We start from the raw sequence: 18,113 nt of genomic DNA on the forward strand, positions 1-18,113 counted from the left end.
TCAATACAACATTCTCGTGATGACGTGCCACCCGATCCAAACAATATACCCATGGTGGCATGCCACCCGATCTGAACATAACAATCAAGAAGAAAACACACACATCAAGTCATAACGCTTATACTTACGAACTGCCTGAATATCGACCACAAGCATGCCAAGTGCATAATACAAATCCTGGGGAGAGGGATAGAGCCGTACTCTATGAAACCCAAGCACAGCTAAGGGTGTACCAGTTGGAGATGCTATTGTGCACATAAGGAGAGTATGAGATGGTTCATAAGTATTAAGACGATGTGGTCTCGTGATGCGGGTCACTCAGGATGAATGCGGATTTGGTTAGTTACATTTTTGAATGGAGCTACAATTATTTCTAAGGCATGTCAAGAGTAAATTGGATGAAGTTGGGTCGGTTAGTAATGGTTGAATCTGCATGATTGTGGCAATAATCAGTTCCTTCATCGTGTGACGTTATACATGTGGTTTGTGGTTGTACGCGCGGACTTGACACCACCACAACTTGATTTATTTGGGAGGTATTTGATTCAAATGGCCTTGTGGTGTAAATGGATTCTGGAAGAGTCATGGCGGATCGAATCACGACTTGAGGTTTGTATTTTCTACGGTTTAGGAATTCATTTGCGTGTTGCATTGGCTCTTGTGAAATGAGCTAAGTAAAGGATTTCTAGCTAATGAAGTGTTTTTTTCTACTGGTAGTTTAGGAGTTATGATGAATTCTTGTATTCTCGCGTAGCGGCATGATAGGTGTAGTGAGCGGCATGGGAATTTGAAAGTTGAGGATCAAGGTTGCGGTTCGGTGTTGACAAAAATGTCACAAGCTCGGATGATCAGGGGAGAATTCAGATGTTCAGAGTAAGACGGCATTTTCTTTAGTGTCACCTGAGAATGGCATTCTGCATAACAGGCTTTGTGTATTGATTTGCAGATTCATGATTTGCTCTATAGAATTAGAACGGTTAGTGGTATGGATGTGCGGACTTTGCTACCTGGGCGGAAGATCGTGGGAGCGTTCCCCATGGGGAGATTTTTCTAAGGGTGACAGGTTAGTCACTTGATTGTTAAAGATTGAAACCCAAGTACGGAGATTTTTGGTATTATCGTTAATGTGAGAATTTATGCCTGGAAGGCGCTCTATTCCTTTGGTTTTGAATTGTGGGTGTTTGGTTCGGAGTGGACGGTTGCTCGTGAGTGTCATGAATAGGGCCATTATGGATCCTTGGAAGGTTATTGGCCTAGTATGGTATGATCAAAATCGGCTTGGGGTCCATTGGTGGGTCTAATGTGAATACGTGCTCTACATCAGGTAGGATGTGTTCATTCAGCATAGCATTGCTTGCGGAGGAGTCTTTGGGCTTTGGATGTTATTCCCGTCATCATCTATTCCATGTAATACTCTATTGTGCCATGTGGGTTATGAGACGGCTTGATTATTCGCACATGTGTTGTGATCCAGTGTAGCTTGCAGTGTTATATGAGTAGGATGGCTCTCGAGATGCAGTTCATTTATCGCACCTTAGTTATGCTTGGGTTTCGTAGCGTATGGCACTATCCATCTCCCCAGGATTTGTATTATGCACTTGGCGTGCTTGTGGTCGATATTTGGGCATTTCGTAAGTATAAGCGTTACGGCTTGATGTGTGTGTTTTCGTCTTCATTGTTATGTGTGGATCGGGTAGAACGCCACCACAGGTATATTATTTGCATCGGATGGCACGCCGCCACGGGCATGTTGTGTGGATCAGGTTGCACGCCGCAACAGTGTCATATTGGATTGAGTTGTACGCCACAATAGTGAGATGTTGAGCATAGTTCCTTACACTTATTTTGTGTGCCTTGTTTTTCATCCTTGAGGTAGGTTCATAGCATCTATTCGTTACGTGGGCTGGGTAATTCTTTCCCAGAGTTCGTTCTTCTTTATGTATCATATTCAAGTTGTAACTTGTTGGCACATTGATTGCGTCATATCAAATCCTGGGCAGTGTTTGAGATGGATTATTGCCTGAGCAACTTGTACTGGGTAAGACGAGATTATTGGACCTGAAATCAGTGCAATCAGATTTATATAAGGTATAATAAAGAGCAAATATCGTTATTCAGTTCAAAATGAGGTAATGGTTCCTATCAGGAGGAGAGACTCCATGATTTGTTGATTTGACATGTGGTTATGAGTTTCTACACATATATTCCGTCGTGGCATTATTGTGAGGATTAAAACCAGGCTTCAGATCAGTGAATTTGCAGAAGTTGCATTTGGCAGAAGTGGTCTTGGGCAAATCAGTGATTCAGTGCATTGTGTGATGCCAACATGAGTGCATGATCCTCTGTGGGTTCAACGTGTGGAGATTGGAACGGTGTTGGTATGTTAGAATCAGGTTCGGTAGAGGAATTCAGGAGTTGGAATTTGGTCCTAAGGCCTATTCACTAAGTAAAAAAGGGAGAATCTTCAGTCTGGCTCGACTTAATATGCTCAACTGGGTTGTGGTTGCACGGGTAGGTGCACAAGGTGTTGAAGAGTGATTTGGGGGCAACTCCGGAGCACTTCTTAGCACGTTAGAATGTAACGACCCAACATGGTCATTTTGAGCTCTAGAACATTGTTTAACAATTTGAGGCCTTGAGTATCTTGACTTTATATTTTATTACTTGTACGTGTGGTCAGAATTGAATTTTGGAAAGTTCGGAGTTCATTTGGAAAGAAAATTCTAATTTCGGACGAACGCGTTCGAACCATATCAAAACATTCTGTAATGACGCCAAACATTGCGTGCAAGTCACAAATTACGATACAAACCTATTCCAAATTAGAATTTTCTTTCCAAATTAACTCTGAACTTCCCGAAATTCAATTCCGACCACACGTACAAGTCATAAAACATGAAGTTAAGCTACTCAAGGCCTCAAATCGCCGAACGACGCGCTAGAGCTCAAAACGACTGATCGGATCGTTACATCAATCATTGCCAAAAACAAAGATGGAATCATAGAATAAAACCAATACCGAGTAGAAAATACTTACCCCATTCCATGTGGTGAACATCGCCTCCAAAATCATCCAAATCTTAGCTTCATAGCTCAAAATATGATAAAATGCCTAAAACCTTCAAAATAGAGTTCTTATATGCACTGCCCAGGCGAACCCTTCTCGAACACGGAAAAACCAGCGCGCTCGTGATGAACAAAATGAATTGGCACCAAAAATTCCATACGCATTCGCGATGCCCAAAGATGCCACACAACGCGAACGCGGCCCATCTCTAGCGGACCGCGAAGAAGAGTGCTCCAGCTCCCAACTCATCATCGCGAACACGACTACCTAAAAGCGAACGCGAAGCTCAAGTCCAGCATACCCTGCGAACGCGACTCAACACTCGTGAACACGAAGAGATAAAATAGCCCAGTCCAAATCCTTATTCGCGATCGTGATGACTCCCGCGCGAACGCGATTCAGTACAGACATCAGTAAAAACCAGCAATTCAAAATGAGAGCAAATTATCCGAAAGAGATCAGAAACTCACCCGAGCCCCTCGGAACCCCGTCCGAACGTACCAAAAAGTCCCATAATATAACACGGACTTACTCGGAGCCTTAAATTACATATAACAACATCAAAAATATAAATTGCATCTCAAATCGAACTTAACGAACTTTTGAACTTCCAAAACTCGTGCCGAACCATATCAAACCAACCCGGAATAACCTCAAATTTTGCACACAAGTCCCAAATGATATAACAAAGCTATTCCAATTTTCAAAACCACAATCTAAACCCGATATAATCAAAGTCAACTGCCGATAAAACTTATAAATATTCTAAACCTTCAAATTGCCAACTTTCGCCAAATAGTGTCGAAGCCTTCTAGAAGCACCCAAATGCAAATTCGGACATACGCCCAAGTTCAAAATAGCCATACGGACCTAACAGAAGCATCAAAATCATGTTCCTAGGTCAAATACATAAAAGTCAAACTTGGTCTACTATTCCAACTTAAAGCTTCCTAGTTGAGAATTATTCTTTCAAATCAATCCTAAAAACTAAAACCGACAATACAGAAAAGTCATAATACATCATATGAAACTACTCAAGACTTCAAATAGGTAAACGGAATGCAAATGCTCAAAGCGACCGGCTGGGTGGTTACAAAGCAGGAGAGCACACCTCAGCAATTTGAGATTATATAAATTTGTTGTTGAATGGTAGTGTAATTTGAAACTTATTATTGGTAGGTAGAACATGATGTACATGCCAATAACTTTCTCATAAGGGCCATATGGTACAACAAGAAAATATGTCAACATCTGATTAAATATCTTTTTGTTTGTTCATGAAATTAATTTATTTTGATAATATAAATCTTTATCTTTTTCATATCAACTAAACTTATAAAATGAGTTATTTGATTGCGTGAAGTGCGGGTAAATTAACTAGCATTTAAAATAATTAATTGGTACCTTTTGCACTTCAAAAAGAATTTCCAAGCTTTTGCTTGATTGATTAAGTTACGAAAGAGTTTCTTTCCTCATTCACAACGCAAAAAGGTTATTGTTTCAGGTCTTGGAAATGAAGTTGAAGATCTGGTGAACTGTTACTTGATTCATGGGCATCATAAGGCAAAAAAAGTTAATTTTTTAATCAATTGCGAGAATAATTTTGTTTGTTCCCTTAATTTTTCTCACTGAATTGTTCTCCATGATTCAAAGACTTAAACAACATATTTCTCGAAAGTATCATGATGCAGAACTCCTTATAATATATTTTATCTCCAAGAAAATTGGGCAATACTCCGGATCGATCACGAGGAACAACTTCTCTTGACATCTCCTCCTTGTTTCCTTAATCGAGAGCAACAATTGAGGGTCAAATACGGATTTTCTTGAATTATTTGATTGTCAAAAAGTATCTAACCGCGTTTTGAGTTGATCTTGAGGAAGAATGTCTCTTGATAACTTCAGCTTTGAGAAAGGCAATATTTGAAGTTTTGATCTATTTGTGAATAAACAGTTTATGGGATTTTTCGAGATAGGCATCCTCTATTAATGTGCCTAAATTACAGCATATTTGCTTTCAATATATAGCAAATGTATTTTGTTTAAATCATCTCTCGTTCTTTTATTTGAAGAAAATCATTTTATACTACAAAAGTTTAGGACAAAAAAGGAAAAGAAAATAGAAATAGAACTCATATGGCTATCTTAGTAATGATCTAGCATCAGTTGAAAAAATAATTTCAATATTTTACCACTATCTAAGATACTGAAAAGCAATATCATAGATACCGATTGCCAGATATTTGCAAACACTAAAACGTGAATAGGCAGCAGTATTATTTATGAGCAAATGGAGCCTACTTAAAAGATTTGGTCACCAATAATATACGTGTCAAATAAGCTAATTGGGGCCTCCTCCTATTTGTTTATGATTATGGTACGTCTCTCATTGGTCCAACAAGAGTGTGTGAAGCATGCTTGACAATAACTTGTTACTTGAAATATGATTTTATAATAGCTTAACCTGTCTATATAATCTCATAATATGCTTCAAGAAAATATCAATAATAACATCCTCTGAGTCATACATATAATTAATTATATCCAGCTCTTTTCACTTGCTCTAGTAAGTTTTTACAGATAATTAATTATATGCCTCCTTTTTGGTGGGTTATTATTAATTACTACTTTCTTGGTGCACTATCATACGCTTCTCTTTCAACTGCCTTGCCTTTCGAATTGCAACGCCTTTTCATATCAGATATTAACAATTGAATCATTTAACTTATGTTCCATCTCAACAATTTATGTGAACATATTTGACTGTGCACATGGGTTTTCAAAAAGACGAAATCTTTCGTAATTTATGATCTTAACCATACCATAATATTTGTGTTGCTATAAGATTGTTAAAACATGTATATTAAATATGTGATACCATTTGTGTGGTTATGAAAACTTTATATTAAAGGTAATATTGGAATCCTAAAATTAAAAGAGTTTCCTTATTAGAAACGGGTTCATACTTAATCAAAAGGAAATAGGTTCATGTAAAACTAAAACAAACGGGATAGTATATTTTCGACCGTTAAAAAAGAATGCTCGCTTCTTGAGCATAACTAACATTTGATTTTTGCACAAACCTAGCCGTTTAAGCCCATCTAGATAATGAGAGGTTTAGCCTATTTAACCGGATCATTCATTTGTCTTGGCGTATCCCCATCGAACATGTGTAAATAAGAATAGTTTTTTTTTTTGTTACAAATTACTCTTCAAAATGCACTAGAATTTTACATAGAACTCTATTTGCCAATACTAAATATTTACATGCCCAGTACCTACAAAGGTAGATCTAACATTAGAATTCTGTGAATTCTTGATTTTAGAACAATCTCAAACTGAATTTAATTTCTGTATTTACTTAGTGAATTTCTGAATACATACATAGAATTTTTTGATAAACATTACTGAGTTCTGCCAAACCCATAGATATAGAGTAGTTCATCACAAATATAAAGAAAAACATAAGACGATCCAAACTCTTGTCTTGAGTGAGGATTGAATGATGAATTCCTTGTACTTTCGCTTCTCCACCTTCTCTCTTAGCCTTTTTAGGTCTTAGATATGTCAGAATTCCCATAAATAATATTTTTCTGTGTATTTATACCAAGTAGGGTCGGGCACAGACGAAAATACTTTCTCCTACACGAAATAGGATTGTGGCTCTGTAAAACAAATGCACAGGCGCGTCACATGGCGTGACACGCCAGGTGGGGCGGTAGTGGGAAACTTTAGTTAACTTGTAATTTGACAGGAGTAAAAATTTGCACAGATGCGGGTGTGGAAAATTCTCAGAGTACAGATCTTTCTTGACTGGGCACAGAGGTTTTAATAAAGACGTAACCTTTTGAAATTTATGATTTTAAACATACCATAATATTTGGCGAGCGCAAAACACACACTAAAATATGCTCGCCAGTCGAATATAGTATAATATAATATCGTATTCACAGGGATTGGAGTTAAATAGTATTATCATAGTTTATAGCTAGATTGCTATCCAAGATAATTAACAGTTTAGAATTTTTTGATTAAAAACTAAAATTAACTAAGAATCTAAAACTAATTGACGAATGACAATTGAAACAAAAGTAAGCAAAGAAGATATCAATGGGAGAAAATAGGGGTTGATTGGATAGGTGCAAGTTAAATGTTCGGGATTTAACTCTAGTTAATTCACTTCTAACATTCAAGTGAGACTCTCGAATTCACTTAATTATGAGTTCAACTAGTTAGTAGAAACTCCTCTGTCGATTAAGTCTCAACCTCACAATATGAACTAATTTAAGCTCGGTGAAGATATGTACGACTTCGTAGTGAATTGGTTTTTAGGAGAACCTCTCTTGATTATCCTCCTAATTAGGTTTAATCAATAATTCAACTAGCCTATCTCGATTACTAAGAAGAATCAATGAATCCAACCAACAAGATAATGGAAAAACATCATAAGTTATGCCTCTCTCGATTACATGAACATGTGAATATAGATGAAATAATTAAAACACCCAAAACGATTTAATACATAAAAACTAGAGTTAATATCAACAAACAAATATCAATACACCACATCCATCAATACCTAAAGAGAACTAATCCATATATATAGAATAATTCATCATAAATATAAAGAAAAGCATAAGACGATCCAAATTTGTTTCTTGAGCGAGGGTTGAATGAAGAATTCCTTGTGCTTTCTCTTCTCCACCTTCTCTCTAGCCTCCTTAGATATGTCAAAAGTCCCACAAATAATATTTTTTCATGTATTTATACCAAGTAGGGTCGAGCCCAGATGAAAGCACCTTCTTCTATAGGATTGTGGCTCTGTAAAAAAATGCACAGGCACGGCACATGGGACAACGCGCCAAGCGGGCCGGCAGCGAAAAACTTCAGAGAGCTTGTAATTTAACAGAAGCAGAAATTGGCACATATGTGGCACCCCACGCGCCGCTCCATGCGCTGCGGGTGTTGAAAATTCTCAGAATACGAATGTTTCTTGACTTTTTTATATCGAGACATAGTTCTCGACCAATGAACACGATCCCGGATTTATCCCTAGGGCTTTTACTCAGATTTCAAAGCTTCAAATTACTTGAATTGATTTTGTAACATCTACGTAGCTCAAAATCCTCCTACAAGACATAAAACACACTTTCAGTGCAAAACACTAGTGACTAAAGCTCAAACTCAATTAAAGTGTGATAAGCGACTAAAATACGAGATTATAGCCTACCATCATGTGCCTATAATCTTGTTAAAACATATAATCTTAAATATGTAATACCATTTGTGTGGTTATGAAAATCTTTTATTTAAGGTAATATTGGAATGCTAAAACTAAAAAGAGTTTCCTTATTATAAATGGGTTAATACTGAATCAAGAGGATACAGGTTCATGTAAAGCTGAAGACGGATGGAATAGTATATTTTCGACTATCTAAAAAGAATGTTTGCTTCTTGAGTATAACTAACATTTGATTTTTGCACAAACCTAGCCGTTTAAGCCCATCTAGCTAGTGAGAGGTTTAGCCTATTTAACCGGATCATTCATTTGTCTTGGCGTATCCCTATCGAACATGTGCAAATAAGAATAGATTTATTTTTGCAAATTACTCTTCAAAATGCACTAGAATTTTACATAGAATCTATTTGCCAATACTAAATATTTACATGCCCGGTACCTACAAAGGTAGATCTAACATTAGAAATCTCTGAATTCTTGATTTTAAGAAGATCTCAAGTTTTAATAATTGCGTTCTAAATTTAATTTCTGTATATACTTAGTGAATTTCTAGATACATACATAGAATGTTTTGGCAAACATTACTGGCATTCTGCCAAACCTATATATCAAAGCATACATTTTCCCCTGCATGTCCCAAATATTTGCGCATATCAGTATATATATATATTATGTACTCGAATATAAAGAAGTTCATATAGCATATATTCAAAAGTCTTTTTACAATCTCTCTTTCTCGGGAAGTGCACAAGCATCACTAATTCAAGAAAAGACCCAGGAGAATACTAGAGAGTTGTGATGAAAGATGAGCCAATGCATGGAGCAATCAAACATCTTATGCCTCGGCATTCAGTTCCTCTCTCCAAAGAGAAAACTGATTGTTACACATCACCTTCTATTGGAGGTGAAGCATTTGAACCAAGGCATAATCTATCTGTCTACCACGACGACGCCAAGCTGAAATAAGTTGAGTAATCATTATTTACGAAAGATTTCGAGCCAAGGCCTACTATAACTGGTTATCATGATGATGACGCTGGTCTTAAACAAGAAAAGGCATTTACCGAAGATTTTGAGCCTAGGCAAAATGCTTCTGCGTACCGCATTTGTGAATTTACATTTGGTATGCCTCCTGATGTTAAGTGATTTATGAAATAAAGATTTGTAACCATACTTGATTGTTGTATTGAAGTATCTCTTAACTTTATTATGTATTCTAAGCAATGATCGATATGCTCGACTTCCTTTTAGGTGGTTTCTTAATAATATTTGAGGGGTTACTATGAGTGGTCACTCAATTTTTACTTCATTACTCAAAGTTATTATTTTTTATACTAAAACATCACTCAACTTTACCTAAATATGACGAACGTAAATGAACTATTTTCTGTAGCCAAAAAATCACTCAACTCTTCCTAGATATCACATAAAGTCACTAGGTGGAAATTAATGTGCCATTTCCTATGATAGCCTTTTTGTTAAAACATAATTATTAAGTGATTTTCTATGATTCTTAGGTAAAGTGACTGATTATTTTTGGTTACAACAAATGGTTTAATGACTTTCTATGATACTTAGATAAAGTCGAGTACATTTTTGTTACAAAAATATTTTAGGGAATTTAGTGAAATAAAATAAAAATTGAATGACTATTAGTGAAAAAGGAATTGTCTTGTTTAAGCTGGCTAATTTTTGTATCGCTAACTAGTATAATAGTATACTAAATCAACTCGCATAATATGAGTTTTAGAAAATGTATTTTGTAGAGGGTGTGAGTTTTTGTGCTTCCAGTTAGGCACCTAGGTTTTAGGATGTGAGAGACCAGGTTCTGCCATATGAGTCCCATCATTGGCATCGATGGAAATGTGAGTACCACTTCTTTGCTCTGCATCAGGAGTGCGTAGTACAACATCAGCAACTCTATATTCAGCTTCAATTGCGATGCTGGGGGACCAAGTTCCTCCAAATCAGCTAGAAATTCTGTTGTATCATCTTCACTAGACTCCTTGGCTTGACTCATTAAATATGACTTCCCGTTTGCCATATCAATAATTTCTCTAGGGACCTTTGAATAATATCTAGCTTGATCAAACTTATCATATGAATCTTTCCCACTTGAGTGGTGTGATTCATCAAATATTACATGTGCGCTTTCCTCTACACATTGAGTCCTTTTGTTGTAGACCTTGCATGCTTTACTTTGTAAATAATAACCAAGAAAGATTCCTTCATCACTTTTAACATCAGTGTTTCCCAACGCTTCCTTACCATTATTGAGAACAAAGCATTTGCATCCAAATGCTCTCAGGTAAGTCAGCTTTGGTTTTCTCCCATTAAGCAGCTCATATGGGGTCTATTTTAGAAGGGACCTGATCATGTACCTGTTAATCAGATAATAGGCAGTGTTCACTACTTCAGCCCAAAAACGCTTTGGTACACCCTAGACAATCAACATCATTCTTGCCATATCTTTAAGAGTCCTATTTTTCCTCTGCGCAACACCATTTTTTTGGGGTGTTCTGGGAGCAGAAATATTATGACTGATACTATTTTCGGCAAAGAATTCATCAAATTTTGCATTGTCAAATTCGGTGCCATGATCAGATATAATGCTTACAAAATTATGGCTCATTTTTACTTGATTATGTTTCATAAAAGCGGCAAAGAGTGGAAAGGTTTCATCCTTGATTCTGAGAAATAAGGTCCACGTGAATATGGAATAGTCGTCAATAATAACGAAGATGTACTTCTTTCCTCCTCTGTTGGGCATCCTCATAGGTCCAGACATATCCATATGGAGAAGATCTAGTGTCCTTGAGGTGCACACTTCCTTCTTTGGCTTGAATGAGGACCTGACTTGCTTCCCTTTCATACATGCATCACACACCTTGTGATATTTGAACTTTGACTTCGGCAACCCAAGAATCAGGTCCTTCTTGATTAGCTTGTTCAGTAGAGTAAAGCTTGCATGTCCCAATCTTCTGTGCCATAGCTCATCATCATCATCAACAACACTCAAACATGTTAAATCACCACTATTCAGAGACTCAAAGTCTGCAACATAGATGTTTTAAAACTTTTTGCAATCAGAACCACTTCACCAATTATAAGATTGGTGACAGTGCAAGACTTTGACAAAGGACTCCACTTTGTTTCCTTTGTCGCAGTTTTGAGAGATACTCAACAGGCTATATTTCAAGTCATTTACATAATACATATTTTCAATTGAGTGAGTGAGTATTTTCCCAATTTTTCCAACTCCCAGATGTATCCATTTTTGCCATTTCCAAAGGACACACTCCCACCTTGCAAGATTTTAAGTGAAAGTGAATCATCCGTACTTTCAGTCATGTCTTTAGAGAAGCCATTCTCCATATACCATCTTTGGCTGCTTCCTTTCACTGCTGCCTGTACAAGGAAATCAGAGACCTAGGAACCCAAATAAGTTTGGGTCCCTTATAATGAGGGAAGGTTCGAATTAGACTTCTTATTGTCCAAGCAGGCATCATACATTTTTTTTAAGAGAAACAGGTTCCTTAACAGTAGATACTTTTTTGTCACGAACCCAATTTCCCTCCGAAGGATGTCGTAACGACACCTAGTTTCTAAGACTAGGTAAGCCTAACAATTTTGTAGAATAACTGAATATAAAGCTAAACTCAAACCTTATCATCTAAAATAAATAAAAATTGTGATACAAAATAGTTACAACTCCCAAAACCTAGTAGAAATAAGTCACAAGCTCTAAGGAGGAAATGCTAAGTATCTCTATACATTAGAGTCTAGTGAAAATAAAGGAAACAACATAATAAAGATATATAGGGACTCTGAGGTCTGCAGATGCTGGTAGATGTACCTTGATGTCTCCACATACGGGCCATCTTACTGGTACCTGGTCTGGTAAGTAGTACCTAGATCTGCACAAATAATATATAGAAGTGTAGTATGAGTACACCACAATGGTACCCAGTAAGTGACAAGCCTAACCTTAGCAGAGTAGTGACGAGGTCAGGTCAGGGCCCTATTGGAAATAATATGAAACAAGGCAGAAGATATAATAATATAATGAAATGACTAAGAAGTGAACAATGAGAAATTACCGACAGATAACAACACAACAAATAGGGGTAAACATCAGGGGCGCTCCCGAGGTACCGCCCCGTAGTTCCAAAAGTAGATACACAACAGGGGCGCTCCCGAGGTACCGCCTCGTAGTCCCAAAAGTAAATACATAATAGGGGCGCTCCCGAGGTACCGCCTCGTAGTCCCAAAAAGTAAATACAGAACATGGGCACTCCCGAGGTACCGCCTTGTAGTCCCAAAAGTAAATAGACAATAGGGGCGCTCTCGAGGTACCGCCTCGTAGTCCCAAAAGTAAATATGCAACAGATAACCAATGGAACAATGAAATTACAGCAAGGAATCCTACAGTTAAAAACTGAATACGAAATCAAGGAAACAGGTAATCCAACTAAGCATGTTGCTCAAATTACAAGTAAGAAATAAGATACGTAGACATGTGACATTAGACTAAACATGATGAGTACACATGCTAGAGTAACTCAGTTAAGAGATTAAAAGAAAACTACTTAGCAAGATCAGAGTTTTTACATTTAACCCGAGTACAAACTCGTCACCTCGCATACACGGCCTTCACGTATTGCAAATACCATAACAATAGCAAAACCTAAAGGGAGTTTCCCCCACACAAGGTTAGACAAGTCACTTACCTCAAACCGTGCAAATCTCTACTCTAACACGCCCTTGCCTCGCGAAACGACCTTTGAATGCCTCGAATCTAGCCACAAACAATTCGATACAATCAACACAAGGTAAATGAATCAATTCCATAAGGAAATACTAAGCCCTTAATCAAAAGTCAAAACGTCAACTCAAAAGTCATGAGTTTGTTCCCCTGATTCTTCTCACTGAATTGTTCTTCGTGATTCGAAGACTTAAACAACATATTTCTCGAACGTAGCATGATGCGGACCTCCTTATAATAGATCTGATATCCAAACAAAATGGGAAATACTCTGGATCGATCATGAGAAACAGCTTCTCTTGACATCTCCTCCTTGTTTCCTTTATAGAGGGCAACAATCGAGGGCCAAATATGGATTTTCTTGAATTATTTGATTGTCGAAAAATATCTAATCGTATTTTGAGTTGATTTTGAGGAAGAATGTCTCTTGATTACTTCAGCTTTGAGAAAGACAATATTTGAAGTCTTGATCTATTTGTGAATAAACAGTTTATGGGATTTTTCGAGATAGGAATCCTCTATTAATGTGCATAAATTACAGCATATTTGCTTTCAATATATAGCAAATTGATTTTGTTTAAATCATCTCTCGTTGTTCTTTTATTTGAAGCAAATCATTTTATACTATAAAAGTTTAGGACAAATAACCATTTTTTGTATAACAACCATTTTTTGTGAAATACCCGAATATACAAGAAATTCTACCCGAGTATCGGGGTGGCGTACCACCCCGTCTCTTCTACGTAGATCTGCCCCTGCTCTGAGTCATACATATTCCTAGTGAAGTGACAATGAAATCGCCTATTGCTCTTATCCTGCTCTTTTCACTTGATATGTTTAGTTTTTACAGATGATTAATTATATGCCTCTTTTTTGGTGGGTTATTATTAATTACTACTTTCTTGGTACACTATCATACGCTTCTCTTTCAACTGCCTTGCCTTTTGAATTGCAACGCCTTTTCATATCAGATATTAACATTTGAATTATTTAACTTATGATCCATCTCTTTCAATTTGTGTGAACTTATTTGACTGGGCTGAGAAGTTTTCAAAAAGATGAACTCTTTCATAATTTATGATCTTAAACATACCATAATATTTGTGTGTCTATAAGATTGTTAAAACATGTAGTTTTAAATATGTGATATCATTTTTGTGGTTATAAAAAACTTTTATTAAAGGTAATATTGGAATCCTAAAACTAAAAGAGTTTCCTTATTAGAAATGGGTTCACTCTGAATCAAGAGGAGTTAGATTCATGTAAAACTGAACTTGTCACGATTCAAACTCCACTATAGGCCGTGATGGCGCCCAACGTCGTCGCTAGGCAAGCCAATAGTGAACTATCCGTTTAATTGCTCATTTTAATATTTTCAAAGTCATTGATTTTTATTTAATAAAGAAACAAATAGAAAGTGATTGTAGTAATGTAAAGCGTAAACTAAACATAGAGTAAAGTAGCGAATTTAATAATAAAAAACCATGAGTATCTACTAGAATTTTCTAAAATCCGGTGTCATAAGTGCAAGAGCATCTAGAAGAATATACAAAACTCCCTAAGACTACTATCTGAAACAGAATAGACATAAATGATAAACATAACAAGAGAAGGCTCCGGGTGCTGCAGGACAGAGTGTGAGAAGCAGCTTACCACTAGGCCTCCGGATAATGCGGATGCACGCCTGAACAAACATCAGATATACCTGCCTCAGAACCTGCACAATTTGTGCAGAAGTGTAGCGTGAATACGTAAACAACGTGTACCTAGTAAGTATCCAGTTTAACCTCGAAGAAGTAGTGACGAGGGGTCACACTTACTAGTGGTCGATATACATAATGTATAAGAATTACCAATATGCATGAAATACAACAGAAATAATTGAATAAGAGGCAATAATTAAATGGTTCTTTAACTAAATAAATAAATTAAAAGTCCCCAAATATCACATGTTAGTCTCAACAAGTCAGGGACAATAAGTAATTATAATTTCTCAAGTCATGATGGATATATCGAGTATAATCGAACTCCTAGCGATAACAAGCACGAGTTATGCCGAGATCGTACGGCCCGATCCATAAGAATCGTGTACATACACTACTGAGGTCATACAGATAGCAATCCGAAACTAGCCAAAGGTCGTACAAACTAATCAATAATTACTCAAAAGTTCATAATTTAACTATTAGAGTAATTACCCAACCCAATTTAGAAGGTTCATACAATTTACCCTCGAGACTATGTGATCGGATTACAGAATTTTTTGTAAATAATTGTTACCCATAACTTCACGAACACAAATATATAATTTCTACAATTCTATAACTATTTTCGTGGTCTAATCCCCTTTTTATCAAAACCTATATTTTTCAACAAACTCCTAAAATTTTAATATTTTACATGTTAAAATTTACCCATAATCTATGTATTTAACTTACATTGTATAGAAATCACTTACTGTCAATAGCTAAGTGAAAACTCCTCTCCAAGAAGCTCTAGAATCGGCAAAGAAATGTGAGAAATGAACAAAATGGTCAATGTCCTGTTTTAAAACAAGTCACTACCCAGTTAATCCTTCTTCGTGATCACGGAAGAAGCCTCGCAATCGCGAAGGCAGAAATCCCAGGCCCAGGAAAGTCTCCTTCACGATCGCGAGAAGACTCTTGGGAACGCGATGCACTAAGCCGCCCTCTAATCGCAAGCGTGGGTCTCCACTCGCGAACGCGAAGGGCAACTGAGTTGCCCTGGCCTTTTATGCGAATGCGAGGCAATCGCAAATGAGAAGGCCACTGGTTCCAAGCCTCCGCGAAGGCAGTCCTATTTTCGCGAACGCAAAGTGAAAAATCACCCGGTCCCCAAATCAATCATCGCGAACGCGAAGAAGGAAACCAGAACCAGCAATGCAACGATTTTGGACTTAGCCCCGGGCAGTCTGAAACACACTCGAGCGACCCGGGACCCCGTCCAACTATACCAACAAGTCTATAAGCATAATACGGACCCTCTCGAACCCTCAGAACGCGTAAAGCAATATCAAAACTAATAATCGCACCCCAAAACCAAATTGAATCAATTTATGAACTTCAAATTTCTCAACTAGCTCCGAACGCGTCGAATCATACTTAGACTACTGGGAATGATACCAAATTTTGCGTACAAGTCATAAATAACTATACGAAACAATTCCCATGCTCGAAATCCCAAACGGACCTCAATAACACCAAAGTCTACTCCAAACCAAATTTTAAAAACTAGAAAACCTTCAATGAACCAACTTTCAAGATTAAGCGTTGAAACGCCCTCGGATCACCCGAAACTCGATCCGATCACACATCTAAGTCTGAAATCATCAATAACCTATTAGAACCATCAAATCCCACTACCGATATCGTTTACTCAAAATGTTGACTCAAGTCAAATTTGGCCATCTTATGCCACTATTAAGGAATTAAGTGTTCCAATTTCAACCTGAACCCTTCCAAACCCAAACCAACCATCCCCGCAAGTCATAAAATAGTAAAAGTACATACGAGGAGTCTTAATTAGGGAAACATGGATATAGAAAGAAAAACGACCAGTCGTTTCGTTAGAGAAATTGATGGAATAGTATATTTTCGACTATCTAAAAAGAATGCTTGCTTCTTGAGCATAACTACCATTTGATTTTTGCACAAACCTAGCCGTTTAAGCCCATCTAGCTAATGAGAGGTTTAGCCTATTTAATCGGATCATTCATTTGTCTTGGCGTATCCCTATCGAACATGTGTAAATAAGAATAGATGTTTTTTTGCAAATTACTCTTCAAAATACACTAGAATTTTACATAGAACTATGTTTGCCACTACTAAATATTTACATGCCTGATACCTACAAAGGTAGATCTAACATTAGAATTCTATGGGTTCTTGATTTTAGGACTATCTCAAGTTTTAATAATTGAGTTCTGAATTTAATTTCTGTATATACTTAATGAATTTATGGATACACACATAGATTATTTTGGCAGATATTACTGGGTACTGCCGAACCCATATATTAAAGCCTACATTTTCCCCTGCATGTACCAAATATTTGTGCATATAAGTACATATAGATTATGTACTCGAATATAAAGAAGTTCATATAGCATATATTCAAAAGTCTTTTTATGGTCTCTCTATCTCGGGCAGTACACAAGCAGCACTAATGCAAGAAAATACCCTGGAGAGTTGTGATAAAAGATGAGCCAATGCCTCAAGCAATCAAACATCTTATGCCTCGCCATTCAGTTCCTCTCTCCAAAAAGAAAACTAATTGTTACACATCACCTTCTGTTGGAGGTGAAGTCTTTAACCCAAGGCCTAATATTCTGTCTACCACGATGACCCTAAGCTGAAAGCAGCTGAGAAATTATTATTTATGAAAGATTTCGAGCCAAGGCATACTATAACTAGTTATCATGGTGATGACACTGGTCTTAAACAAGGGGATTTCAGGGCTGCGGACGCCGTGCAGCTATACATCAAGTCTCCTCTGATAGCTAGATCCGAGCATGTCTACTGAACGTCGTTGGGACCAACTCCAAAATTTGCATAAGAAGTGCAGCCTGTAGTATGAGTACAACCGACCCCATGTACTCTGTAAGTGCCGAGCCTAATTTTGATGAAGTAGTGGCGAGGCTAAGGCGAGCCATTTACAATAACATGTACGCAGTATAATAATAACAAGGAAGGAAAACAGGAATTGAAAGTAAGGCAACTAATTTATGAAAAAGAACTCAATCCTTGCAATAAGAGAACCCAGAATAACCGATCTCACGATTTCATGTAACAAATGCTGGAAACCAACACATTAACAATAACGAATACAACATACACAATCCGTTGCGGCACGTAACTCGATCCCACCGTACACACACAATCCTCCATTCTTTCACCATAACATCAATTATCAATATCAAGAATCACATATAAAATTTGTTGCGGCGCGCAACCCAATCCCACTAAATCATCATAATCCTCCCTTATTTCAACATGTCATAATTTATCAATATCAAGTATTAC

The 18,113-nt window shown here is 37.1% G+C and overlaps 1 long non-coding RNA gene across 1 annotated transcript; it reads right to left on the reverse strand.

Annotated features, from left to right (window-relative positions):
• Nucleotides 1-9,173: 9,173 nt before the first annotated feature.
• Nucleotides 9,174-9,409, reverse strand: LOC138896627 (uncharacterized). Its single transcript, XR_011409995.1, has 2 exons — nucleotides 9,317-9,409; nucleotides 9,174-9,263 (listed from the first exon to the last, which is right to left on the reverse strand). It is a non-coding gene; the product is annotated as an uncharacterized lncRNA (long non-coding RNA).
• Between the last annotated feature and the right edge of the window lie 8,704 nt (nucleotides 9,410-18,113).

This window comes from Nicotiana tomentosiformis, chromosome 8 (assembly GCF_000390325.3).
Source record: "Nicotiana tomentosiformis chromosome 8, ASM39032v3, whole genome shotgun sequence".
Lineage (NCBI taxonomy): Eukaryota > Viridiplantae > Streptophyta > Magnoliopsida > Solanales > Solanaceae > Nicotiana > Nicotiana tomentosiformis.